Source organism: Macrobrachium rosenbergii, chromosome 52 (genome assembly GCF_040412425.1).
Source record: "Macrobrachium rosenbergii isolate ZJJX-2024 chromosome 52, ASM4041242v1, whole genome shotgun sequence".
Classification (NCBI taxonomy): Eukaryota; Metazoa; Arthropoda; class Malacostraca; order Decapoda; family Palaemonidae; genus Macrobrachium; species Macrobrachium rosenbergii.
In genome coordinates this window covers 11,069,764-11,096,131 of record NC_089792.1, presented here as the reverse complement: position 1 = coordinate 11,096,131, position 26,368 = coordinate 11,069,764, and the positions used below count along the sequence as shown (strand labels likewise).

The 26,368-nt window shown below is 38.0% G+C and overlaps 1 long non-coding RNA gene across 3 annotated transcripts in view; it reads left to right on the top strand.

Moving 5' to 3' along the window:
- LOC136833682 (uncharacterized) overlaps positions 1-26,368 on the top strand; it is a 185,488-nt gene that overhangs the window by 104,739 nt on the left and 54,381 nt on the right. For all 3 annotated transcript variants that reach the window (XR_010851564.1, XR_010851563.1, XR_010851562.1), the window contains exon 3: positions 2,129-2,254. This is a non-coding gene — a long non-coding RNA (uncharacterized lncRNA). The remainder of the gene's footprint in view (positions 1-2,128; positions 2,255-26,368) is intronic.

The following is a 26,368-nucleotide window of genomic DNA, read 5'->3' as shown; positions in this document are numbered from 1 at the left end:
GACATTTTACCATTTTTACTAGAGGCAGCTTTCTCACAAAATACAACAGTAGTCAAGTCAGAGTATGGCGGGATGTCACGAATACTGGCTTCATACTTAAAGAAGACAATAATGTATTTCTTTCAACACGCCGCTCTCTCTATCGATTAGACACTGTGTGTCTTTGTTTTCGCATTTCTGTAAACTGGCCCTTCTTTCTTTTACGGTCTGGTCTCCATCTTTAAACAGATTGATTTAGTACAGTTTCATTTCGTTCGTGTGGTTTTTGACATTTCCTGTATGAGCCTTGAATTTAATCCTCTTATATTCTTTTCCAAATGGCTTCTGAATCGGGTCGTCAGTCACTGATAAAATTTTCGCTGTAGTATAAAATTTCAGACTTTTGTTAACAGTGAGATATAATAACACTTTGTAGCTGTTAATAGTGAAATATAACACGTCGTAGCTGTTAAAAGTGAGATATAATAACACTTTGTAGCTGTTAATAGTGAAATATAACACGTTGTAGCTGTTAAAAGTGAGATATAATAACACTTTGTAGCTGTTAATAGTGAAAAATAACACATTGTAGCTGTTAAAAGTGAGATATAATAACACTTGTAGCTGTTAATAGTGAAATATAACACATCATAGCTGTTAAAAGTGAGATATAATAACACTTTGTAGCTGTTAAGTGAGATATAATAACACTGTAGCTTTTAAAAGTGAGGTATAATAACACTTTGTAGCTGTTAACAGTGAAATATAACACTTTGTAGCCGTTAATAGTGAAATATAACACTTTGTAGCTGATAATAGTGAAATGCAATAACACTTTGTAGCTCCATCTAATAAGCAAGACTTTCAGAAATTGATACCAGTACACACATTACAGGAAAACTTATTTTCCGCAATTTACTCCTTAATCAATAATACTGATATCTGAATTTTTGTAAATTCACTTGTCATTTTTCGTCGTCACTTAGCACCAACACACAGAAATCAACACAAAGAAAATAAAGTTGAAAAAAGCGAAAATTTTGAATTTTAGCTGGAACTTACCTTATTCGTCGTCGTGTTCACGAACACAGAGGCTTCTATGTCCAGGGGCGACGTCCGTGAAGACGACGTCTTGGAGCGCTCCCATCACTTAAAATCACGCCAAGTTCATCACTTCTAGCAATGTTCACCACAGGGGCAGTTGTGTGTGAATGTTGTGTGTGTTTGTGTGTGTTTTCACTCTCCTACTACTACTCCTGTTACTGCCTCACAGTCCAGCACGCACAAAACACGTTCGGTCTTGTTTGCATTGGCCTCTTCTACTTCTCCTTCCTCTCCTCCTCCTCCTTCTCCTTCTTTCTTCTTCCGGTTTTGTGTATGTATCGTTCAGTGCGGCATATCCCTTCGAAGCCTAAAGAAGTGTCTTTTTGTCTATATGTTCTTTTGGGGGTGGTATGGTTAAATCGTCAATAATATATAGTCAGGAATATGATGCAGAGACTTTCCCCGTGTTTCGGCTCGAACGCTAGCGAATGTGGTAAGTCATAGATCAGTTAGTTGAGATTAAATGCTGAGTGTTGGAAGATATCTCAGAGATAACGCAGATAGCGGGTACGCCAGCAAAGCGCGAATGGAGGACAAACGGTAGATGTGTCCCGTTCAGTAGTGGAAGGCTAACTGATCGCAGCGATCGCTTACGACAAGTCGCAAACGAGAATGAGTCCAAGTGCGGCTGGTGTCGTTCCCTCACTCGTTCACACACACACACTCACTCACACGCTCTCTCTCCTTCCTTTCACACACACACACGCATACATGTATACTTCCTGGGAGGTTTTAAAATCGGGGGCGTCTTCTATTCATTTGTCTAGATTCTGTCGCGATGAAACCCTTCCGGTAATAGTTAAAGTCGAGTCCGATGCGAAAACTTTACTTTTTCTTCATTTTCTCGAGATGACGGTGACAGGGACACACGCACACACACAACGAAAGCCTCCTTCTAAGGACTCGGTACAGGTGCAACGTCTTAGAAAGGAGCCTCTCCAATCATTCTCTCTCTCTTTCGCTTTCTCTCGCAGGTCTTCTTGAACAACTACGAATGAGCATCCTCCACTCTCTCTCTTTCACGCAATCTCTTTCGCTTTCACAGGCCGATTCGCTCAGGAAGCCAGACGTCACTGCCACTAAACTGCTCTAGAGTGAGAAGGCAAAACAGCCAAGGAAATGGAAAGGCTGAGCTTTGGGGACTGACTGAACGCGGCTCAGCGTGGAAGAAGTGAGTAGTAGTAATCCGATTTCGTTGGTTGGTGTATTCGTGGAAACCTTTTTGTTGATGTTGTGGTGGGGAGGGGAAACTGATTTAAGGGATATTTATTGATATAGATCTGTTTTATATGTATATACAGAGCTGCCGGGTTTTAAGTCAGTTCTCGTTGTGTCCCTCTTAAGGAGTCGGAGAGCCGTATTACTGTTGTTGACGCGTCGGCGGCTAGCACAGGAGTGTAGTGGTGCTGGCGCGAACCACCCCACTAATAGTTACACTCGCTGCCTGCGCCGACACCGTGCCACAGGGGCGTATCATGGCACTCCTGCTGGCTGCTACAAACAGCCTTCCGCCCTCCTCGATTGGGACGCTATACGACCACGCCCCTCTGGAGTGCCAGGCGGCCGTTGTACACAAAGTGCCAAACACCACTTTGCCAGACGAAGGACGGCCTGTGAAGCACGGGTCGCCCTCCGCCTTTTCTATCCTCGCCTCTCCGCTCGGGAGCTCTAGGGCCATGTTCGCGTTCCGGGTGCCGAGTGGCTTAAGCCCCTTGGGCGTGGGCGTCTTATTGATCAACCGTTTCCATGGTAACATTGATCAACTGGAGGATGGGGAGGAGGAGGAGGACGTCGGGTGATTCCATCTCTACTCAATCGGCGCATAAGAACTGTGCAACAAACCCTCCTCCCAACAGCCTCCCTCGCCCCACCCTCCCTCCCCATGCGCGCGAGCGACGCCCCGTCCCACCCCCACCACCACCACAACCTTATTGATCACCCGAGGGGCCCCACCACGCCAACATTAGTGACCGTAAAGTTCCGTTGCCCCGTTCAGAGGACAATTCGCGGCCTATTAGCATGTGAGGAGAGAAGCTCTTGGGGTGCTTTCTGTTTCCCTCTCCCTCTCTCTCTTTCAATCCCCCTCTCACTTTCTCCCTCTCTCTCTCTCTCTCTCTCTCTCTCTCTCTCTCTCTCTCTCTCTCTCTCTCTCTCTCTCGCTATTCCCTCACAGTGGCTTGCCACCACGAAGGCTGGGGAAGCTATGTGTGCTCAGATCACCGCCACAAAAGACACAAGCATACACACGTACACACTCACATGCCTTAGACACTCATAACAGACATGCACATACTCTCTCTAGACATTTCACGCCCTCTCACACAGATACACAAACACAAACACACATACACACACACACGTACAAACACGGTTGAAAACCACCCAGGCACGACCAGTCTGGTCTGCTCTTGCTTCTCCTGCTGGTGTCGATCTATCTTCTAGGCGGTTCCGAAATGCTTTCCAGTCGCGAAGTTGCAGGAAGAAGGCGAAGAGGAAGAGGAGGGGAAAAATTACTTTGTCAGACGTTGTGGTGTTTCCAATTTGGCGGGAAGATGGAGGGGTGGAGAGAGGGAGGGGGTTTCTGTAGTGGGCGTATGAGACCAAGCCTTCTAGGCCTACGCGGTACTATGTCTACCACACTTAACATACGAACCGAGTAATTTTTTTTTCTTTTCGTTGGCTGTTCCATAGATCTGTGCTAACAGACAGATGCTCTCTTTTGTGTTTACAAGGGTTGGCGTTGTGCGGTGTCTCTCTCTCTCTCTCTCTGTCTGCTGTTGCCGCTGGGCGGGCGGATTTATCATCCATTTTCTGTTTTTCCGTTTTCTTTCTCTTTTTCACTTGGATCTCATCTGCTCAGTCTCGGTGTGCTTTGGCGCAGCTCTCTCTCTCTCTCTCTCTCTCTCTCTCTCTCTCTCTCTGTGACACGCACGCTCACAGAATATCCATAAATATAAACATTCACCCATATTTACCCTGACCTTTTTGTGTGTGTATTTATCATGCTTTTTGCTCTCTCTCTCTCTCTCTCTCTCTCTCTCTCTCTCTCTCTCTCTCTCTCTCTCTCTCTCGTTTTTACATGATTTTTGCTCTCTCTCTCTCCTCTCTCTCTCTCTCTCTTTTTATCTCTCTCTCTTTTTTCTTTGTGATTTTTGCATACTCAGAATCTCATTTATATTTATGTATTTTTATTCCACTTGTGCTCTCGTTTCTCTCTCTCTCTCTCTCTCTCTCTCTCTCTCTCTCTCTCTCTCTGTGTGTGTGTGTGTGTGTGAGTGAGACATGCATACTGACAGAATACCTGTAAATATACACATTTATATTGGCGTCATTTTTTCGTATTTAATCATCACTTGGGCTATCGTTTACGCTCTCTCTCTCTCTCTCTCTCTCTCTCTCTCTCTCTCTCTCTCTCTCTCTCTCTCTCTCTCTCTGTTGGCAGACGAATGTTTTTCCTCCTCCTGTCTGTACAGGTGTCGAGGAAATTTCCTCCACCGGGTTTTCTTTTTGTCTAACAGTGGCTGCGGAGGTTTCTGAGTCCAGGATTTTATGATAGTCTGTTGGTATGTAGTCAGGGACAGGTTGTTTTGTGTGCGTTTGAAGGAAACTTCTGCCAGTTTTTTAAGCTTTTGTATTTTTTTTTTCTTATTTCTGGCAGTTTCAGGCATTTGCATTATTTGTTGTTTAGTATTTCTGGCAGTTTGTGTATTTGCGTTATTTTTTGTTAAGTGTTTATAGCAGGTTTTAAGCGTTTGCACTATTTTGTGTTCAGTATTTCTGCAGTTTTAAGCATTTGTTTATTATTTTTTTATGGCAGTTTCAGGCATTTGCATGATTTTTTTTTTAATTTCTGGCAGTTTTAAGCATTTGCACTATTTTTTAAGTATTTCTGGCAGTTTTAAGTATTTGCATTATATTTTATTAAGTATTTATGGCAGTTTTAAGTATTTGCATTATTTGTTGTTGTTATTTCTGGCAGTTTCAGGCATCTGCATTATTTTTTTAAGTATTTCTGACAGTTTTAAGCGTTTACGTTATTTTTTTTAGGTATTTCTGCAGCATTAAGCATATGCATTATTTTTTTACGTATTTCTATAAGTTTTAAGCATTTGCATTATTTTTTAAGTATTTCTGGCAGGTTTTCAGCGTTTGCATTATTTTTTTTTATTTTGGAAGTTTTAAGCATTTGCATTATTTTTCAGTTTTGAAGTTTTACATTTGGATTATTTTTTAAGTATTTCTGGCAGTTTTGAGCATTTGGATTATTTTTTAAGTATTTCTGGCAGTTTTGAGCATTTGGATTATTTTTTAAGTATTTCTGGCAGTTTTGAGCATTTGGATTATTTTTTAAGTATTTCTGGCAGTTTTGAGCATTTATTATTTTTAACGTATTTCTGGAAGTTTTGAGCATTTGGATTATTTTTTAAGTATTTCTGGCAGTTTTGAGCATTTGGATTATTTTTTAAGTATTTCTGGCAGTTTTGAGCATTTGGATTATTTTTTAAGTATTTCTGGCAGTTTTGAGCATTTGGATTATTTTTTACGTGTATTTCATTGGCAGTTTTGAGCATTTGTATTATTTTTAAGTGTTTCTGGAAGTTTTAAGCATTTGCATTATTTTTCTACGTGTTTCTGGAAGTTTTAAGCATTTGCATTATTTTTCTACGTGTTTCTGGAAGTTTTAAGCATTTGCATTATTTTTCTACGTGTTTCTGGAAGTTTTAAGCATTTGCATTATTATTTTAAGTATTTCTGGCAGGTTTTCAGCTTTTGCATTAATTTTTGTTGAGTATTTCTAGCAGTTTTTAGCATTTGCATTATTTTTTAAGTATTTCTGGCAGTTTTGAGCATTTGCATTATTTTTTAAGTATTTCTGGCATTTTAAGCATTTGCATTTTTTAAAGTATTTCTGGCTGCTTGAAGCATTTGCATTATTTTTCAAAGTATTTCTGGCAATTTCAAGCATTTGCTTTATTTTTTGTTAATTTTGATCACGAGGTATGTGGAAAATAATTTGCCAGATTGAATTGGCAAATATAATCAGCGTATTCTGGGTTGTCCACAAAGCTCTTTAGGTAAACATAAGAGTGTCACGTTCAGTAGCTACAGAAAACGGACAGAAAACGGCGAGACAACAACAGTACAAGTCGTTCTAAACCAGGTGCAGTAGTCCAGATTAACTCTTGGTGAAAGAAAACAACATAATTCGATTACCTTAAATTTCAAGACTCGAAATTCTCGTTTTTAATTTTTTCCTGGATATTTAAAATGTTCTCATTTACATTCGTTTTTTGAGCCTCGGATGACCTAGGCAATGTGTGAGGTGCCAGGTAGTTGTTCACTGCGGTAGTCACAGTCAGGGTGGGGAGATGGGTTAACAAGCTCATCTCAGAAAGCAATTGCTTAAAATTGGAAGAGCGATGGCAACGAATCTGAGCCCCCATTTTTAAGCAGAAAATGTGGACAAAATTATAAATGTATGTACTGTATATACAACGTATGTGTATATGTATATTTTATATATATATAATATATATGTATTTATATATATATATATATATATATATATATATATATATATATATATATATGAATGTATCAACATATATATATAAATATATACTGTATATACAATATATGTGTGTATATATATTTTATATATATAATATATATGTATATATTATATATATATATATATATATATATATATATATATATATATTGAATGTATTGTCAATATATATTATATATTTTCCATCATTACTTCTGAGAGAGATCAGAGAGTAGAGAGAGAGAGAGAGAGAGAGAGAGAGAGAGAGAGAGAGAGAGAGAGAAGTAGGTGTCGTGAATGAAAGATATAACTGGCTCACGTTTGCTAAGTCCGTGATTCACTCCTGGCATACGGCCTGCCAGTGTAGCCAATTGTGAGGAGAAAGAGGAAGATCGTGGGTCTAACAACCTCATCCCTGACGACTTGCTGAGAAACCTAAGCTCTTTATCCTCCTAGTAACCTTAAATGAAGCTCCTAACCACATATCCTCCTCCACTTTGACTGCGATCAGTCACAGTCAGCTAACTACCAACTACATAATTTACTATTTAGGGCAACATTCTCAATGGATTTTACGAGAATCGGGGCTCCACCACTGCGTTTGGGATCGATCTTGGGGTCTCCCTTGGTGAGGGAAGGTTACTTTACTTTTTTAATTTATTATAAAGTTTAGTTGCTTTTATTTTGGGTTTGACAAGTCTCTCATTTATGGTAACACCTTTAATTTTAGCCGAGTAATTTGTATGTCTTCATAAGTTCCTTCCATTCACTCGGTATCATTTGAACTTTGTATCAAAATCATCAGATTAAATGATTTTAGTTATGTATTCTTTGGATAGGTTTCATTGGGGAAAGACAATCACTTTTTAATTTTCTAATAAATTTCGTCTAATATTTGATGAAAATATTTTTTTTATTCTTAAGAAATACTTCTATATTCAGAGTTCAAGTTGCTTTTAGTAAGCATAAATCATTGTAGCTACTTTTTCTAACCAACAGTTTTTAGCATTTTTAACGTTTGGAATGTGTATATTTTTTATTGTTTATTTAGCTGCTAAGATATTTCTCCCATCGAATGTCCTGTGTTTCATCAAACTCTTCTCGGATTTTCGTTGAATTCAATTCTGGGAACCTGTTAATTTTTACGATATATCTTTAAACTTTTAATTGCTGTTTCAGGTTTTGAATAGCCTCTACAGGACAAGCTGAGTTTAAGATGATTTAGGTGATTGATTTAATAACTCTGAGTCAGTTTTACGAAAACGCTAATGCGCTTTTAGTTTTCTGTAAAAGAAAACTATTGTCCCGGCTTTGTCTGTCCGTCTGCACTTTTTCTGTCAGCCCTCAGATCTTAAAAACTTCTCTAGCTAGAGGATTGCAAACTGATATGTTGATCATCCACCCTCCAATTATCAAACACAACAAATTGCAGCCCTCTAGCCTCGGTAGTTTTTATTTTATTTAAGCTTACAGTTAGCCATAAACGTGCATCTGGAAACGATATAAGGCAGGCCACCACCGTACCGTGGTTAAAGTTTCATGGGCCGCGGCTCATACAGCATTATACCGAGACCACCGAAAGATAGATCCATTTTCAGTGGCCTTGATTATACGCTGTGCAGAAAACTCGATTGCGCCGCAGAAATTTCGTCGCAATTTTCACTTGTTTTAGATTATGAATACACTCGTTAAGCTTAGGCTAATGTGGATCTCTTATTTTAGCTGATGTAAGCAAAACTGTTAAGATGGAACTAGAAGTTTTGTTTTGACCTTTTTTCACAGGTACTAATTTGGTGCCCGTTTCCTAAATCAGGGTGTTTCTTTAGGAATGGTTTTGTTTCAGTTTCGTATCTTAACTTTATTGTAAGTAACGATTTGCTTTAAGTTTTATAACGTTATTGTAAGTAACGATTTGCTTTAAGTTTTACGAATTGTGGTTTTGAAATATTTAGATTTTTATCGATTTCTTTGTAATTTATGAAAGCTTTGCTTCTAAACGAGTAATTTGATTCTTGGTTCGAAAGGTGTTTATTATTTTTTTGTAAAGTTACCGTTTTTCTTTTGAATTTTTTGTTTTTATAATCTAGAATTTTCATAGATTTTTCTAATATTCGTTCAAAAGTCCCTCTATTATAGTCATTTTATAAGTTAATTATCATTTTGAAGCAATTCAATTTTCTTTACGTCGAAGCTAAGAGTCTTCGCCATAAAAATAGCTTTAAAATTATTGTTATTCCTTTGAAAACTTGAATTTAGTTATTTTATAATTTTGAATTTGAAATTGAAACTAAAGTTTATTCTTTTGAGGCCCGAATTTTTCTCCTTTGTTTATTATTGCCATCTTTCATAAATTTATTGATTTTTTACTTATTTTCTTTACTGTCTCCCGAGGCAATTGATTTCTATTGATCTTACAAGCCACATGTTTCTTAACGCCGCCTTTGGTTTATCAGTTTAAAGCTCGTAGTTTGTACGCAGCTGAACAGACATAATCATAAGCTGAGTTTCCCTTTTGCATTGGATCTCAAAACTGTTGATTTATTTATGTTTAAAGGCCGTTTCACACCGAATGCTGTTGCTAAGCGCGCTACCCAATGCTACAGAGCCATGCTAGCTGTGCTCGCTATGCGTGTGTTTACACCGAAAGCTATGAATGTCTGCGAACAATTCATTTAAGTTTGTAAGTATCTATTGTTAATCTGTCTGTCTTTACTGCTATATTTAAAGGACATTCGCTTCTCCCATTTGAAAGTGCTTCTGTTTAATAATAATAATAATAATAATAATAATAATAATAACAATAATAATAATAATAAAACTTGACCATGCACTACTGAAAATAAAATTTTACCTCGAGTAAATTTGCTGAGGTATACTTTATACCCCAACGTTAATATAACACATGCAGTATATTTAGATTTAAGCCATGAGGCGGGAACATATGCTGCTAGACCCAAGTGCGCATGCGCAAGGCGAGCTACATCCCCAAAAATCGCGCGCCCGTTGGAAGCTATGAAAGCTATGTCGCAGACATCGGTAGCATAGCTTCGCACCCGGTGTGAACGGCTGTCGCTCAAAACATACCAGCAATTAAAAGCCGCGCGCCGAAGCATGGCTACCATAGCATGGCGCGCTTAGCTTCGCATCAGGTGTGAAACTGCCTTTAAACCTACCTTTGTTTTCCGGGCAGTTTGGAATTCTGCCGATCGTATACGCCAAACCTTGCTTTAAAACACTTTTTTATATATATACTGTACAATCTGGCAGACTTGGTGCTTTGCGCGTATGTCTTATTCTAGTTAACTGTACAAACTCACTTAGTGATAAAAAAAAAAATCTTTTCAGGGGACTGGTTTGGATAGTAAATTCCATTTTGGTCACATTGGTTGTGTGGAAATGAGATTCATTCTTAGCAGATACAGTAGCTCATTCAGCGCTTATGTGTTAAAGTGAAATAAACGAAAACTTAGAAAACAGTTTTGGACTAGAAAATAGATCCTTAAAGGAAAACAGTTTTCGACGCGAAAATTTTATAAGTTGCCACTTGGAGAAAACGTATAATTTTTCGCTAAGGAAGAACAATATCGACACACACCCCTGCTTTGTTTCTGGCCTAAGGATAAATTGCAGAGTTTTATTTATATATGAATGGTTTTTAATATTCTTCATCTTTAATGATCATGCCAAGTTGCATATCTCAAATTAATTATTGGTTTTGATCAGTCAAATATATTGTGTGTAGATTTCAGATATATCTATATATCTATATATATATATACATATATATATATATATATATATATATATATATATATATATTTATTTATTTATTTATATTAATGTATAAAATATGTGTATATATGTATAATATATATATATATATATATATATATATATATATATATATATATATATATATATATATATATATATATATATATATATATATATATATATAGAGAGAGAGAGAGAGAGAGAGAGAGAGAGAGAGAGAGAGAGAGAGTGAGAGTGTGTGTGTAAGTGTTTTTGCACCTTTGTGCGTGTATAGTTTTTAAGTTACTTTAAAGTTAACCTTTATTAGTTCTTAGACCTAGCGTTGATCACCGTTTCTGTTTCCTGAAATAAAAGAAAAAAAGAATTAGAAATTCAGATTTAATTTTCGGTGGAGCGATATAGTAAGTCTTGCTCCCGGGGTTCCCACTCCTGAATTAATCGTGAGGTCTGTTTCCCTCGAAAAGTTAGGAATTGAAATTTCATTTCCGATTCTCCCGAGTGATGTAGGTCTTGCTTCTTCGCCTTTAATTTCTCCGAGCTGCAGGTTATCATTCAGTCCTATTAGCGGAGGAGGAGGAGGAGCAGGGGGAGGAGGAGGAAGGGGAGGAGGACGCGCTTTCTTCGTAGCGCAGAAGTTGCTTTCAAATATCTCCCATCTATCGACCGCTTCGGACGCAGACGTTTCGGAATAGGTGTAGGGAAGGAAGTTGAATGGTGACGTGAGTTATCAGTGAGCGTAGGGAATCTCTCTCTCTCTCTCTCGAGTTATCTATAATGAGGAATCTCTCTCTCTCTTCCTCTCTTTCTCATTTGTGAGTTAGATCTCTCTCTCTCCCTTCTCTCTCTCTCTCTCTCTCTCTCTCTCTCTCTCTCTCTCTCTCTCTCTCTCATGAGTTACAAAGAATCTCTCCTCTCTCTCTCTCTCTCTCTCTCTCTCTCTCTCTCTCTCTCTCTCTCTCTCTCATGAGTTATCTATGTTGTGAGGAATCTCTCTCTCTCTCTCTCTCATAAGTTGTCTATGGTGTGAGGAATCTCACTCTCTCTCATTCCTGAGTTATGAGTGATTATAAGAATCTCTCTCTCTCTCTCTCTCTCTCTCTCTGAGTTCTCTCTCTCTCTCTCTCTCTCTCTCTCTCTCTCTCTCTCTCTCTCTCTCTCTCTCCCAGGGTCGAGGAAATAAACGGATCGCTTCCCTCTCCTGCCTGCTCGTGAAGGGAGAAATAAAAGAGGCTTTTAAATATTTCAAGGTCGCTAAGAGTTGCAGATAAACGTTTGGGTACTTTTTCCTTTCTTGCATTGGATTGAATTAAGAAATCACTGTATTTTGGCTTCCTTGTTTATGTCATTTGCCCTTTCATGAATCTCCGGTTTGCGTGACATATTTTAAACGTGATTTTCTAAATAGCCAAAAAACGCAGACTTTTAAGGAAATTATTTCAGTGTGAAATCCTAGATATAGTGAATGAGTAAATGATTTAATGGATAGATAAATAAATAAAATTCTTTAAAGACAGACTGAGAGTGTTTGATGTTTTGTGATATTTATTTTTGCCTAGATTTAAAAGCATCCATACCTATACACATATACATACAAACATACGCCGTGCCTACCTGGTACAGCCCTTGGCTTGCGTTCACGAGGTCCGAGGTGCAACCCCACTGAACTCTAAGATTCAAGAAAAATTAAATTCTGCGTAAAGACAAAGTCCTGTGGGCACATCTTGTTATGTGACGTTTATTAATGTGACTCAGAATATAATAACTTCATTTTGTCTCTGATGTTTCGAAAACGTTTGGCAGCGTTTGTGGTTATGGCTGCTCAAGTCCCTATTGAAATTGAAAGGGAAATAAAATAGCTCTGCAATGTCCAGAGAGAGAGAGAGAGAGAGAGAGAGAGAGAGAGAGAGAGAGAATCCCTATACTCACTCACAACTCATGAGAGAGGGAGAGAAACAGAGAGAGTGAATCCTTGTAATTCATGGAAGAGAGAGAGAGAGAGAGAGAGATTCATAATTTAAAAAGTTAGAATATCAACACATCAGTCTTAAGGAAAGGTAAACTTAGTTGTTTGATAGAGCGCTCACGCTATCACCTGGTGCTTTATGACTTCTCCAGGTGAGAGAAGGCAAGGGCGAGATTTCGTGGGAAAACTGATTTCTGTGCGAAAAGCAGCCATGGATAACCCACAGTGTATCCGGCTAAGTGGCCCAGTGACAAAAATTCAACTCCCTCTTCCCTCTCTCTCTCTCTCTCTCTCTCTCTCTCTCTCTCTCTCTCTCTCTCTCTCTCTCTCTCTTTCTGAATTATCAGTGAGTTTAAGGACTCTCTCTCTCTCTCTCTCTCTCTCTCTCTCTCTCTCTCTCTCTCTCTCTCTCTCTCTCTCTTTTCATGAGCTATCAGTGAGTGTAAGGAAACTCTCTCTCTCTCTCTCTCTCTCTCTCTCTCTCTCTCTCGATTCGTTTTTTCTGAACTCTCACTCTCGAGTATAAGTAATCTCTTTCTCTTTCTCTCTCTCTCTCTCCTTTTTCATAAGCTATCAGGCGTCTCTCTCAATAGTTTTTTCTGAATTGTCAGTGAGTATAAATAATCTCTCTATCTCGTTTTTCTGAACTATCAATGACTTTAAAGACTCTCTCTCTCTCTCTCTCTCTCTCTCTCTCTCTCTCTCTCTCTCTCTCTCTCTCCATCGAGCTCATGGTAGCGAGGTTCGATTGTGCGCATTCTGCTCTCGAGCACAATAATGGATATTTAAATATCTGCGGTCAAAGCGCGCCCTGATTCAACTTAATCGGCGAATGGCAGTTTTTCTTTCATTTTATCTTTTATTGTTTTCTGCTTTTTTTTTATCTTTGTTATTTTTTATTATTGTTTTAATATTGATTGTTGGTCAACTAGAAGTTCTCAAAAAGAAAAATTACGATCTGATAACCTTTCGTTTCATTTGAGATCACTTTCATAAATTATGCTTATATACGGTCATATATATATATATTATATATATAATATATATATATATATAATATATATGTATTTTTTTCCTAAGTATTAACCTTTAAATTATAATTTATATCGAAGTATGTTTTATAAAAATTTGTTTCAAAATTTACATATAATCAAGTAAATGCAATCAATTATGTCATCTTTATGTTAAACATTTTATTAACCGCTGACTGATATAGACGAAGCCGCGCCGGCTGTCTGATATGAAGGGATGCCAGATATCACTTGCTGCTACATTAGCGATCAGTTTCCATACGTTATAGTTAACTGTTGAATTGCTCGATACATTTTGAAATCATGATTCAGATGGACATTTCGAATATGAATTTGTAACGGTTAATTGGCTGTAGCGTAATATTGATAATACTGCTTGTGGATGATAAAATTCAAATAATTATCAGATAAGAGAAATAAGGCTTTGTATCTTTATAACTCCATTTAAGTACGCTGTGCTTTCTTCATAGCCAGAATAAAATGAAAGGTAAAATAGGGCAATATTCATTTTTCTTTATTATTATTATTATTATTATTATTATTATTATTATTATTATTATTATTATTATTATTATTATTAATAGTAATAATATTATTATTATTCAGAATAAACAAAAAATAAAAATAATGACGAAAATAAAGGAATCTTAATATAGTTACGGCAGCGTTTTGCAACAATGATAACGATGATTATGATGACGATGATGGTGATGATGATGAACCTTACTTTCCAGATTGCATCGCCTGATTCCCTTCCCAACAAATTCTCCCAAAGCTTCGTTCGCCGTTTTCTAATTGTCTGACGATCTGCGTTTGTGCCTTCGCTTGCGAGTGATGTCCATTTTAATCTGAAGAAGAAGAAGAAGAAGAAGAAGCAGAAGAGGGAATGAGACCAAAAGGACCCATTCTCAAAGGCAAGAAATTGAGTCATTTTTCGATCACGTCGTATAATTAGAATAAGGTTTGTAAATGGGCGTGTAAATATGGAGAGAGAGAGAGAGAGAGAGAGAGAGAGAGAGAGAGAGAGAAATGGGGGGAATGGGGGAAGGGATCCTGGAATGGTGTTGGATGTGTTTGGTAGGGCATGAGAGGGGATATCCAAAAGGGGTGAGGAAAGAGGAGGAGAGGAGGAAAAGGAGGAGGAGCCAAATGGGAGGAGGAAGAGGTGGCTGTGTTGGTGTTGGTGTTGGTGGTGGTGGTGGTGGTGGCGGAGGAGGAAGAAGGCGCATGCGCGGTAGATTCCCCAGCCTCCCTCTCATAAACATGCATTTCCTAAAGGCGAACCATCACTACGAGTTCATCTCTCGCAAAATTCCACTGTGCAGATTAGGTGGGGGTTGGAAAATCAACCCCTTTCCACCCTCCCTCAACACACAACAGAGAGAGAGAGAGAGTATCCACTGTGAGGATTATCCTTTCCACTTAAAGGCAAAAACAAAAGGAGAACATCCTAGGTTCTCATGACATCACTATTATCCCTTGTATTTATTTGTTTTAATTTAGCATGTCTGGTTTTGGTGGCACAGGGCCTGGGTAGTTTTGGTGGGCCGCTAGACTTATGAGACTAGCTCTCTCTCTCTCTCTCTCTCTCTCTCTCTCTCTCTCTCTCTCTCTATGTTTTGCCGTGTATTCGCCTTCCCTCCTCCGCTTTCTTGCTTCTGGTCCACTCAAGAGGTGGCCTTTTGAGCGGGAAATTCGATTCGCTTGGCCAGTCAGCCCTGCAAAGGACGCAGAGCAGGCTTATGCCACTTAGAGAGAGAAATCGTAAGGTTTGCTTTTTTGATGTGGACTGCGCCATTTCTGCCCGTCCTTCCGTGATCGCTCTTGGGAAATACTTAAAAGATCAGTGCGTTGCTTTTCGTCTCTGCACGCCGACTGCTGTGACCAGCTGTCTTGCTGTCAGTCTGTCAGTCTAGTATCTTTTTAGACCTATTGGTCTAGCGTCCTTCCGTGATCCCCCTTAGCTCTTGGGAGATACTTAGAAGATCAGTCCGTTGCTTTTCCTCTCTGCACGCTGACTGCTGTGACCACCTGTCTTGCTGTCGGTCTGTCAGTCTAGTACCTTTTTAGACCCATTGGTCTAGCGTCCTCCAACTTTCCTCCTCCGGAGCAACTGCGCTTGAGTCATGCTCTCTGAGTGGCGCCTTCCCTCACAAGCAGAGAATTCTTTCCCCACGACAGCTGCGCCTCTCACCGCTGACGGCGACTGAGCTGTTACCGTCTGGTTCTCTCTTTTGTGGATAGTAAATCATTTAAGTTTTCGTTTAGCTAACGATGGGTGTATTTTATATATGTATATATTAGAGCGGAAAACGGGGAGCTTATGATATACTTGTAAGTGGGTTTGTATCCTCGCGCATGCGTAGCATTTTTTTTTATTTAAATATTAACAAAATCCATTTATATTCACATTCAGACTTATGTTTCGGGTTTTAATTCACGCTCCCCACCATTCCCTCTCTCTCTCTCTCTCTCTCTCTCTCTCTCTCTCTCTCTCTAAATATTAGTCTGAAGCGAATGATTGTATCCCCTCAGATTAGAGTTAAAACAAAAGAATAAAAGAAAAAGAGCAGATCCCTTCAGTGAGAGCGACTCCCATCTTATGCCTCATATATGCTGTGGATGGGGCACACCTGCGCGGCACAGTTCCCTGCGTGCTGAGAAGTCTGTTGTCTGACGGAGGTGAGTCATTATTAGGATTCCCCCTCCTTCGAATCTGCCACGGCAGGGTGAACTGGAGGACGAGTGGGATGCTCTTCTTCCTAGCGTCGGGAAAGGGATGCACCACTTTAAATCCCAGCCAGAGCGTTAGTATCCCCGCTGGGGCAGGACCTTCCCCAAGACATCGTGGGTTCCCTCCTCTCCCAAGTGGCCCATCGCTTACGGAGCGACGATAAACGACGGTAACCTCCGTTCGCCTTCGTCAGGGGCTCCTCTCATCCTTCTTTGGTCTCTGGGACTGGAGGTTCCGTTGTGACGCTTCGGGTACAATCTAGTTAGCGGTTCATCCAGGACCGCTAAATCTTACCTTGTGTATACTTTTGCAATGCGGTTGCAGTACTGGTCTTTTGTTTTTATGAATGCTTATTCTCTTCTTCGGCTTTTTTCTCTTACCTTACACAGTGTCTTCCTTATTTTTTTCCTTGTATGTTAGACCATATTCAAGAACTTGTAATTTAGTAACAGCATAATTATGTTGTGGTCTGTAAACTTCTATCTATCTATCTATCTATCTATGATAGTCTTAGTAGATGTGTCTTGTCCTTTTCAGAATAAAAATATAACTTCGGTATATACTGTATATGATTACTGTGAAGTTCGCCGAGTTGTACCATAAAATAATGCTGATTAAACTATTAATTAAGACTATCCAAGATTGCTTATATCTTATGCCTAGCATAATCTCGGAATTATAACCTCAGTATTCACTCCTTCCTCAAATATTGGTGAAATTGCGTAATGACCATTATATTCGTAACAGCAACTGCCAATGGGCAACAGTAGGGAGCTTTGTAACAAACACATCGCCTTTAACGTTGGGTTTTATAATATCAAATGTACAACGACTTTAGCCTTCTTCGTTCGGAAGAGAATTGAGTGGCTCATACAGATGTGCACACCTGCCTGCACCCACACCTGTTCTCCTCTGGGTTCTGATCAGGGGAGAACATTTGCTTTTGCCTCCGTTTAGGGGGTTAGAGCCGTCAGTGCATATCATGCGGTGCACTGTAGGCATTATTTGAGGTTCTTTGCAGCGTCCCTTCGGCCCTCAGCTGCAACCCCATTCATTTCTTTTACTGTGCCTCCGTCCATATTTTCTTTTTTCCATCTTATTGTACACCCTCTCCTAACAATTGATTCATAGTGCAACTGCGAGGTTTTCCTCCTGTTACGTCATTCAAATTTTTTTCTGTCAATTTCCCCTTTCACCACTGAAGTGACCTCATAGATCCCAGCGCTTGGCCTTTGGCCCAAATCCTATATTCCGTTTTATTCGCTTGTATACCATTCCCTTTAGTATCAGATCCGAAGGAATATTCATCTGGATGTTCAAGAGCCCAGTTTTCGCGGCACACTTACATAGCCTACATACGGGCACATACATTCGCGCATACAGAACACAATGTATGAATTCATCTGTTTGCTCTTCATATGAAAGGAAAATAACCGGGTATTTGATCTGTCGCTCATTCGACTGACTTTGAATGGTCACTTTTTTTCAGAGATATGCCTTTGGTGTACCTGTTCGACGCGGAAATCCCTTTGCAAAGAGCACAATACAAGGCTTGCGTTTGTGTGCGTGTTTGTGTTCATGGCGCGCTTGCGCACACCTAACCGGCTGCTTGTGGACCCTCCTCGTCACAGCACACATGTTTATATATATCTCAGTGGACACACCCAGAACGCTGTGGATTTACCTTTGACTTTTCGTGTTCATTCAAATCTCAGTGGAGTGAGAGTGGATTCAGTATGTGTGTGTGTGTCTGTGTGTGTTGTGTTTGCGGACTATTGTGTGTGTGAGTATTTTAGTTTTCTGAATTTGGCTGTGCGGTTTCCCGGTGATGTTTACTTATGTTTTCTGAGGCGTCTGTCTGTCTATGCTTTTCATTGTGTATGTTCTTCATAGGGGCATGATTTTTGCGTATCTGTCAACGTTATGAAGTTCTTGTGAGTGATAGTACTTGATATATAAATATACATATATATATATGTATGTATGTATATATATATATATATATAATATATATATATATGTGTGTGTGTTTATGTGTGTATATATATGCATACTTACATATGAATATATATATATATATATATATATATATCTTTGATTAATTTTGTATTTTTGCCATCCCTGTTGAAATTTGAATTTGTCTGATTTCACCATTTTTAGAAAATGAATCGATAATTTAATTTGATTTTTTCTTTCTTTTTTTTTTTGGTGTGCAGTAAATGTGTTGTGGTTCACCGCATTGGTTTCTGATCACTCTGATTGTTCTCTGTGTTGTGACTTCTCATAAAAGGAGAGGTAGCTACATGCTTCATTTTCCCTGTAAAGAGTTTGTGAAGACATCTCTTTGAGTAGATAGCTTTGAATTTTAAATATCGAAATAACGTCTCCCAAAATAATTTTTCTGACACCCTTATATGCCTATTATGTGTAAGCAAAGTATAGTATGCTACCCTAAGATGGAAGCCTGCAGTATCTGCAAAAATACAAAACTGAGAAAAATGGTAGATACTGCAGCTTTCCCTGGCCTTACTACCGATTGTGCAGAGACTGAAAATGGGACCGCCTAAATACTCGTGGGAAGCATTGGAGAATCGTTTTGGAAGTGCAATAACTTGCGTATCAGTGTTTCACGAGCCCAATAGGTGGCATATCTGTTTCGAAAATTTTGCAGATCCTGCAGTTTTCCATTTTAGGGCTGTATAGTAGACTGAGATATATAATAAGAATTAGATTTTGGAGAGTGCCCAGCATCCCTTAATTTGTTAAGTGGGTGCTGGCGAAACTGGTAAAACAAATGACCCATATGATGCCCATGTCAAAGGTTAAAACACAGGACGTTAAGATTGACAGATTGCTGAGAAACTCACAATATCTTGATCAATTGTCATGTGATAAAAAGCCTCAGTTATAAAAATGAATTGTATTAATATGCAAAAGATAAACAAGTAAATAATGCGCCGAAGTTTCTTCGGCGCAGTCGAGTTTTCTGTACAGCCGCTACAGCGTATAATCAAGGCCACCGAAAATAGATCTATCTCGGTGGTCTCGGTATAATGCTTTATGAACCGCGGCCCATTTTAACCACGGCCCGTTGGTGGCCTGCCCTATATCGTTGCCAGATGCACAATTATGGCTAACTTTAACCTTAAATAGAATAAAAACTACTGAGGTTAGAGGCTGCAATTTGGTATGTTTGATGGTTGGAGGGTGGATGATCAACGTACCAATTTGCAGCCATCTAGCCTCAGTATAGTTTTCAAGATCTGATGGCGGACAGAAAAAGTGCGGACTGACAGACAAAGCCGGCACAATAGTTTTCTTTACAGAAAACTAAAAGAAAGACGTTCGAACACCTGAACGGTGCTCCTCCTCAGTGATTACGTTTTTAACTTTAACGCTGAGGGGGGAGCACCGTCCAGGTGTTTGAAAGTCTTTGTTTTATCTTTTGCGTATTTATACAGTTTATTTATATAATTGTGGATTTTTATTACATGACAGACAGACTGATAGATATATAAATAGAGAGAGAGAGAGAGAGACATGAAATTCTCAAGGAACTAAGAGTCTTTACACCTGAAAGGGGATACTCTGTGAGAAATGTGAAAACCAGACCCCCAAGTCACTTGGAAAGGTTGAAAGCACAAGGAAAGAAACAGGTAAATAGTTAATCATTCTGAGGACTGCAGACAGGACGCATTAAAAGTGTACAGAGTCTCCTGACAACACCTTTAAAAAGACAATGACACTTTCTATTAGGGGAAAAATGACCTAAACTTGAAGTTCATTGAAGAGCCTTGTGAAATGTTGTGTTATCTAAAATTTAATCCTGTCAAGAATTATAGCAAGGAAGGGCCACTTTAATATGGGAAAGCTACTATATTCTCAACGAAAAATTTAGTATCTGATTTTCATGTACTTTTTAAGGGAAGTTCCCACCTCATCCACTTTTATTTATTTATTTATTTATTTTTTTTAAGATTTAGCGACGAGGCGTTGCGTGACCTCTCCATGATGAATTCAAGCCTTTTCAATTGCTTAATGTTGGTATAAGTGAGAGATTGTATGCCATTGACGTCCAAGACAGACAAATTGAAAAAGTAGAGCAGCTTGAGAAATAGGTTTAATATAACGAGTCTTGTGGACACTGATTAATGGCCGACATTGTTTAGGAGAACATTTCGAGACTGGGGAATTGTGATGGATATTTTCATGAAGATATAGACGAGAAGAGGTACAGAGAGTTACGCAAATGTAAAAATAGTGATAAAAATTGTGAAAAGATTGAAGGACGTTGTATAAATTGAAAAAGAAGTAAAGATTAAACGGCAGAAGGTCTTCCTGAGGAGCTCCACTAGGAACAGAGATGTGAGCACAGATTTGTTGTGATCTAAAACAAGATACGCATTCAAATATGCATGAAGGGTGTTGGTGAAGATGCAAATTTGGCAGTAAAATTGATTCATAGAACTTATCATCAAACTCAGCTGAGTAGCCTACGCTCCTGCTACTTCTCCCTTGACTGGTGGGGAGGAAAGGGGGAGGGATGTAGCGCCGTCAGTGCACCCCACGTTGTGCACTGTAGGCGTTACTAAAGGGGTGTACAGCGTCCCTTCGGCCCATAGCTGTACCCGATTTTTAGCCTCTTACTTTACTTCCATACCCGCTTCCTTTCTTCAGTCTTGCTGTCCAACCTCTCAACTGTTACTTCCAAGTTTAGATTCATGTACTGATCTTATTTATATTCTAGATCTCTTTACCTTGCTGTCCAGTCACTCCAACTCCCTCTTGACTGTCTTAAGCGCTGAATGGCCGAAAGTTCCCCAGCGTTTGGCTTGACAGCCGAAATTTCATAAAATCAAAATCCGCTTCTATCTTGCGTTTCCTATTTGACTGTCTGTCTTCTTCAACCAACCCACCATTAGTGCAGATTTGCTATCATATTCCTTGCCTGTGCAGTTCATCCTGTTCTCTGCCGTCGTCTCGTCTTTCGCATCCGTCTCTTCGTTATTTTTTCCCTCAGTTTACTCTAGAAAATTTTGGTTTTCATTATATCCATAGATTGTATTCCTTTTCCTTTAAGAAACCTCAGAACCTCAGCCTTTCCTTACACGGGTATGTAGAAGTGAACTTGAAGAAATACTGTAGTTTGTTAGCGTTGCATTTCGTGCGTATTCACTGGTATCGAGGTTCGTTAATGGAGAGAGAACTAGATGAGAAAATCAGGAAAAGACTGAATCAGTGTAGACGGTGATTGAACCATCAAATGGCGTTCATTTATTTAAACATTTGTATCGTCACCGCTGGTGTGGATTTAAAGAGCTTTGCATTTAGGCTTCTTCCGATGCAGATTCTGTCATTTTAATAGGTTCAACTCCATGTATTGCTGATTTACCAGTTTTATTTACAGTGTATATATATATAAGTAAATATGTATATGAATATGTATATATGTCTGTTTGTATGTATCTATATATGTGTGTTTGTGTATATATATATATATATATATATATATATATATATATATATATATATATATATATATATATATATATATATATATATATATATAAATATGATACTACAGTCGTTTTGATATACATATGTCACTAGGTCAGCAGATATATGAACTGTAACAGAGTAGGCCATTCTCCTTACCTCCTAGGAGTCGAACTTGTGACTGGGCATCGAGGAAATTATATATATTTATATATATATATATATATATATATATATTATAATATTATTTATATATATATTATATATATATATATATATCCCAGGATATATATATATATATATATTATATATATATATATATATATATAATATATATATATATATATATATATATATATATATATATATATATATATATATATATATATATATATATATACTGTATTTATATACACCTATAGTATATATAATATATCTGTGTCTGTGTTTATGATTTGAATCTTTTTAATATTGTTCTTGCATCAGATTAAAAAAAAAAAAGTCTAAAAACTACTTGTGCAGCATGCAACTCCTCTTTCGTTCGCATATTGGGTAAAAAGCTTCACTTTTCTAAAAAGTTTGATTCCTCGTAACCGATATATATCAGTAAATACCATTGTGCTGTTGAGTGCCTGCATCAGAATTTGCTAATTGTTCTTGCGTTAACAACCCCTTCCCACATCTCTCTCTCTCTCTCTTTATCTTTATATATATATAGATCTAGATCTATATATATATATATATATATATATATATATATATATATATATATATATATATACTTTATATAGAGAGAGAGAGAGAGAGAGAGAGAGAGAGATGTAGAGAGCAAAGACCACAGGAATAAAATAAAAAGAACAAAGTAGAGGGCAGAGAGTCCTTTCAGCACACAAACACACACACACACAACACACACACACACACATAAATATATATAGAATATATATATATATATATATATATATATAGCATATATACATAAACATATATATATATATATATATATATATATATATTGAATTAACGATACCTTGGAAATAACTTAAACTCAAGGAAGTTATAAATAAGTGTTTCTGTCCTGGTCAGGATTCGAACCTGGGATATTGGTTTAGGTACAGCATTAAACAATCGATTTTTACCATTCGGCTACCATAATAGCCGAGTGGTTAGAGTCGACGAGGAATATATGAAAATTATATACATATATACATATATGTATGTATGTATATATATTTTGTATATATTTGTATATATATTACATGTATGTGTATAAATGTATACAGTATGTATTTATGCATATATATATATATATATATATATATATATATATATATATATATAAATATATACATGCATGCATTTATATAAATACACATGTACAATGTAAAATTAGATCATTACTGTGCATTTACTATATGCATTAAAAAATATAATTTTCAGTATTTTCCTTACAGGAAGGTAGCGTCCAATAGTAATATGTGTTTACGAACCCGATGGGTTCTGATTTCACTTCAAAAACAAGTAAAAAGAAGTAATAATTGTTGTTGCGCGCCGATACTGAACTCAAGATCTTGGAAAAGAGTCGTGTACAGTATACATACTAATATACTCCCATGTGGATTGATAAACTTTTTGTGAAGTTCTGTGTAGTTTGTGATAATATGGTTACAAGAGAATGTTTGATTTCAAATACGAAGGTTAACACGATAGAATCTCTTTGAGGCGAAGCGTATACCACAAGGTTCCACGTGAGAAAAACAAACAACTTTGGCATCTTTGTTTACACGTTACCCTCGACTGTTTTACAAACAAAGCAGCCTCATCAAGCGCAAGTAGTACTTTACAACCAGTGACAAAGCCACGAGATCTTTTATTAACAAAAGGTGATATTACTTTATTTTCCGATAGCAACTTCCTTTCTTAGCTATGAACTGACAGCTTCATGAAACTCATGTATTGTGATAGACTTATAGTACTTGCTTGTCTTCCTTTTATCCTAACAATCCATCGCCATTTTTGTGATCTGAAATATTGTATGGGAAGGAAACCTGGGTTCGATCCCCGCGAGAAGCATACGATTTAGACAAGTTCTGTTTAGGCTCATTGTGCCTCTGTTGACACAAGCAGTGAATGGCGTACCTAATAGTTAGTAGACCGTGTGTATGTGTTGTCCTTGATATTGGACACTTGTGCTCATAGGAATTTATTAACGCTAATATGTATGTGGTAGACTTACCTTTTCCATAATTAATAAGTGTTAATTGATAGCGCACGAGTATGTCGGGAACAAAATCCTCAACAGCCGTAAGCGACAGTAAACTGTGCAGGTGGTATGCCTTCATCTGTTAGATTACCCGTCGCCATGCTTATACAGACGAATATTTGGACGGAATCTTGAGATTTTACACGATTTTACACAGAAGAATTATTATTACGATTGAAACCTTATTGTGCGTTCAGAATTTCAAGGCAATAGTTGCCATTTTACTGCCAAATGTATCACTTGTGTACATTGTCAAAGTCGATACATTCTTAGGAACCAAGATATATTATAAGGTAGTTTCTTTCGGCTTGATTGATTGTTTAATATTTATCAGCATCGCAGTAACTATGCTGAGCTCGTAAAAAAAAATCGAGATATAAAACGTTCATGAAAGTTCGTGAAAGTCACACCCCCTTATAAAACATACACCCGCTCATTGAAATAATAAAAGCATGTTAGGTAACAGGTTAAGGAGTTGCCAGTAACAAGAGAGTTCGGGTTTCCTCTGTTACTCTTCGCCCCTTTAACCAAACCTAACTTTGAACTTCTAAACCAAACCCATAAACCTAAGCTTCAACGGAATAGGTCGGCGAGATAATTTACGTCACCGAGAAGTTACCGCCGGAGAATTACGTCCGCAGCTTATGCGAACACCACCAAGTTTGCCTGCTGTCACTTAACAACAAGGTCGTGGAAATTTCCGCCAGCCTCTGACATTGGGTCTACACGAGGCAGGAGTAAAGGTCATACGAAACATGTAGGATTTAATCCATTTTGTCCTTCTTGTAATGCAGTGTGCGTTTCTCCGTGTAAGAAAAGTACTTGGCGGTAAGCCATGATGAAGTATTCGAAAAGTCGCGAATAGAGTATAATTTTTAATTTAAAGAGCGGACAAAGAAAGGGCCTTGCCTGTCCAAGGTTCAGTGAATAGCGACCATATCGAGGACACATTTTCGTCAAAAGATTAACAACCTAGGTAGTTAAGTAAAGAAAAGACTTTCTCAGACTTTTTTCATTATTAACGCCATGAGAAATTAGCAACGATGAAGTATTCGAGAAGTCATGATCTTAGTTTGTCCAAGGTTCATTGAGCAATTAACCCTCTCCAGGAACAGATTTTAATCAGAAGACTAACAAACTAAATAGTCAAGTAAAGGAGAGACTCTCTCTCAAACTTTTTTCATCAACGCCATCAGGAGAATTTAATATAGTCTTTCTGTAGGTGAACTGAGTAGAAACCGTTGTAGAGAGATGAAGTTACTTGGGGAGCCAAGTTAGATTGGCTTCGAAGTTATATTATGGCTCAGCCTCAAGACTAAAATTGACTTTGAACAGACAAGAGCGGGTCGGGAAGGTATTCCAGCTCTCCAGCGAAGGTGAAAAGAGGAAGTTGTGTGTGTGTTTGTGATGAGGAGAGAGAGAGAGAGAGAGAGGGGGGGAAGTAGTAGAAGGGAGAGCAGAAAAGCTGGATAATACATTCTCGCATTTATATAATTTTTCCATGTTACCCAGTGTTGCATTATCATTATTCTCTCTCTCTCTCTCTCTCTCTCTTACATAAGCTAATATTGTTCCTACCATTGCGCAATCTCTATTTTACCTTTATGAAAGACCGTTTCAATTCCTTTTGTTCTTGATTTCTACAATAATTTTATTTTATAACTTAAACATAATCTCCATAAGAACACAAGACCCTTTTCCTCTCTTACATTGTCTTAAACGTCAGCCGTCTCGGCTTAATCCCGATTTAGTTATTCACTTTCCTGTGAGAAGTTTGCATCGTTAATTATTTTATGATGGTTTTGTCTGGAAACGCTTCATCCTCGCCTTTTTATAATTTGATGGTCTCCTTCATTTAAATTTTGTTTGAAGAGAACAATTTTTTTTATTTTTTTTATATATTTTTTTGTATGTTTAATGGTAATTCTACCTTATTTTTTAAATCTTTTATGTATTTGGACAAGGAGAAGTGCACAGGTAGATAACGCGACAGGTATCTGTGAATAGCCATCAACATTGAGACCCTTTCTTTGTTTATTTTCCAGTCCATGAAATCCTGCCAGTCCTTTCGCGAAACTCTCATTGCAAAATGCTTCATTGCCATTTATATACTTTTATGCTGAATAGCTGAAAGTCATTGAACAGACAGCTCTCTTCTTTTGTAACAGGGTGAATTGTTGATGTTGCCAACTGTCTGCGCTATCAGTTGCAGAGTATCTGCAGACATATTGCACCGTAAGCTGATTTTAACGAAGTTGACCTTTAGGTGAACTCCCGTCGATGTAGATTTTAGGGAATGACGTGAAATTTGGAGGTTATGGGATCTGTATTTCAGGGCTCTTAACTGTTGGGAATTGTTTCCATCTCATTTCTCCTCTTCGTGTCGTATTTTCCAGTGGCAAATGACCGACAAAGCAGCAGCGCTGGATTATTTGTGGGTTATAAGGCGTTGCTGTTTACCGTCATGGTCGAT